This window comes from Meleagris gallopavo, chromosome 21 (assembly GCF_000146605.3).
Source record: "Meleagris gallopavo isolate NT-WF06-2002-E0010 breed Aviagen turkey brand Nicholas breeding stock chromosome 21, Turkey_5.1, whole genome shotgun sequence".
NCBI classification, from domain to species: domain Eukaryota; kingdom Metazoa; phylum Chordata; class Aves; order Galliformes; family Phasianidae; genus Meleagris; species Meleagris gallopavo.
In genome coordinates this window covers 5,616,140-5,619,186 of record NC_015031.2, presented here as the reverse complement: position 1 = coordinate 5,619,186, position 3,047 = coordinate 5,616,140, and the positions used below count along the sequence as shown (strand labels likewise).

At 45.7% G+C, this 3,047-nt stretch overlaps 1 long non-coding RNA gene across 1 annotated transcript; it reads right to left on the bottom strand.

Annotated features, from left to right (window-relative positions):
- On the bottom strand, positions 1 to 3,025 carry LOC116217351. The gene is made up of 2 exons (XR_004161793.1): positions 2,551 to 3,025; positions 1 to 2,370 (listed from the first exon to the last, which is right to left on the bottom strand). It is a non-coding gene; the product is annotated as an uncharacterized LOC116217351 (long non-coding RNA).
- Positions 3,026 to 3,047: the final 22 nt, after the last annotated feature.

The window sequence follows — 3,047 nt, the reverse complement described above, 5'->3', positions numbered from 1 at the left end:
TTTTGTTAACGATCATGCCTCAAGATGTGGAGCAATCTCATAGGGGGGGAACACGTACTATTGACAACTCAACAATTTCCTCCTTACACCCCCAAAAGAGCAAACACATACTCTCTTGTACCATTAAAGCAGTTGCTGCTACCACCTGGACACATTCTGGCCAACCTCGAGATACAGGGTCTAATGCCTTGGACAAGTATGCAATAGATTTTCTTTTGTCTCCCTATTCTTGTGTTAGAACACCTAAAACAGCTCTTTCACTGTCAGTTATGAAAAGGTGAAATGGTTCCTTTAAGGCAGGCAGTTCTAACACAGGTGCTGTGATTAAGTCCTGCTTCAATACTTCTACTAATTCATTTCCCTCTTTTCTCCATTTTAATATGTGGGGTTCTCCCTGTGATAGTTTGACATAGGATCTTCGTTTTTCGTACATATTCTTCTACTCACAAAATACAGTATCCAAGTAAACCAAGAAACTTTTGCCATTCCCTCTTTGTCCTGGGCAGATGAAGCTGCACAATGCCCTGAGTTCTTTCAGAATTCTCAATTTCCCTTCCGAAATCACATGCCCAAGGTATCTGACTTCTTTTTCCACATACTACAGTTTATTTTTAAACACTCTTAGCCCCTATTCCCCAAGAAATTCAGAATTTTACTTGCAGTCTCTTTTACTTTAGACTCTTCTTTTCCACAAATCAGCAAATCATCCACATACTGAACAGGTTTACCTGTTTACCAGAAATCCAATTTATGCCCACCATACTTTTCTCTCTTCTGAAACACTGTACTGCTGCAAGAAGCAACGAATAGAATCACAGAACTAGGGTTGCAAGGGACCTCCAGAAATCATTCAGTCCAACCCCCTCTGTCAAATAAACGAGCATGAGCGTGATCCCGTACAGCACTACGCATGCGCCAGTTCACAGCACTCCACTACACATGCGCTGCATTACGCATGCGCCTGATCCGGCATATCACTACGCATGCGCATCTTCAGGGACATCACTGCATGCGCTATTGGAGACAGTACACTACGCTTGCGCCAGTTAAACCACGTCGTTACTCATGCGCTAGTTCGTGGTTATCAATATGCATGCGCTAATTTTGTCATTGCACTACGCATGCGCCAGAGCTGGCACATTCGGTACGTATGCAGGAGTTGACACACATTAATAAGCATGTGCCAATTGAGGCACTGTACTACCCGTGCGCCAGTCCTGGCACGGCACCATGAATGCGCATATTGTGGCACATCACCAAGCGTTCGCCTTTTCAGGCATGCCACTACGCATGCGCCAATTGAGGAACGCTCGTGCGCATGCGCCAGTTGAGAAATTACGTCTGCGCCAGTTTCGGCACTGCACCACGCATGCGCCAATTCCGGAACATCAATACGCATACGCTAATTGTGGCACCCCCCCACCACGCATGTGCCATTTGAGGCATGCCACTACGCATGCGCCTACTCTGTTCTGCACTTCGCATGCGCCAGTTCAGGCACGTCACTACGCATGTATCACTTGAGGTACGCCAGTACGCATGCGCTAAAGTTACGCAGTGTATTATGCATGCGCCAGATCGGGCACAGCAATACGCATGTGCTAGTTCTGGCAGAGCACTACACATGCGCCAGATCTTGCGTATAACTGCGTGAGTTTCGGCAGCGCACTACGCATGCGCTAGATTTGACGCATAAGTACGCATGCACTGCTTCTGGTTCATGAGTACGCGTGCACCAGATCCGTCAGAGCAATACACATGCGCCTCATCCAGCAGAGCAATATGCCTGCATCAGTTCCCGCATAACATTACGGCACTATACTACGCATGCGCCAATCTCAGATCAACAATGCGTATACGCCGGTCTGGATTCCGCGCTGCGCATGCGCTTTTTATGGCACAGGAGTACGCATGCGTCAGTCTCGGTGCGTGCATGAGTCTTGCTTTCCGCTATTCCAAATCGATACGGACACAGTTCTTCACTTTGGCCATGCGGTGGCAGCAGAGACCGCGGAAAAAATCTTCTATGGGCTTGGCATCGAGTCGCATTGATGTTGTCATGCTTTTTTTTTTTTCCTCCCTGTGTCTGAGATGATGAACAAAGCTGTTATCAATTGGACAGATGCATGCAGTGAAGCCAAGGATGGTTTTGAATGATTAATAGAGCAATGCAAAACAGCTGAGCAACACTTTGTTATTGAGTGATTTGTCATCAGTTCTTTCATTTGCAACTTTTGGCAGCATCTGCCTGAAGGTGTTCTGACCACGGGCATCACGGTTGAGGGCTATGTTCCTCACTCAGCTCATCCATTTTTTCAGGCTGTTGCTAGTGAGTTGGTCTTCTTTCTTTGATATCTTGTTCTGTGGCGCCTGTGTCTCAAATAAAGGTTCTATCATTGCCTTTGTTTGCTTTACAGTGCATTTGTCCACAAAGAACACAAAGAACTATGATGCTTAAATACTACAGTGCATCACAAAGACTGCATCGATACACAGAAGTCTCTATGTCAAGAGAGGAGTGCTCTAGGAGCAGCACAAGAAGCTGCATACCTGAAGGAAGTAGAAAAGATATGACAGACTTCCAGCTTTTATTTCTGTTCTCTTGTTCGGCATGATCGTGTCAGAGAACTGTTTCTTGTTCTCCTTAGAAAGCTTTTTGCTATAAGAAATGACATCCTGGAAGGAACAGAGACAGACAGATTCCACATTTAAATATTCCAAAACAACCAACGTTGGAAAGAGTTGCAACTGAGAGGCTGCTTTCTTGTGTGTGGAAAAGTCAGAAGCGAGGTATGTCTGGGGCTGATGAAGGGAGCGTCATTTGTTAGAGCAGTGAGTTCTCCATTTTGTCCCTGAATTCCTGAGTTTGTTCAGAACTCTAGAAGAACTAATCGCTCTTAGCAATGATTACTATCAGAGCTGGTAGCATCCTGAAGATCCTTGAAAATGCCTTTCTTTCTAAACTGGGCTTAAAGCCTCAGCCCCCTCATTTCTATTTATATATGTAGAGGCCTCACTGCATCTACATACTCTGAGAATGATGGCAC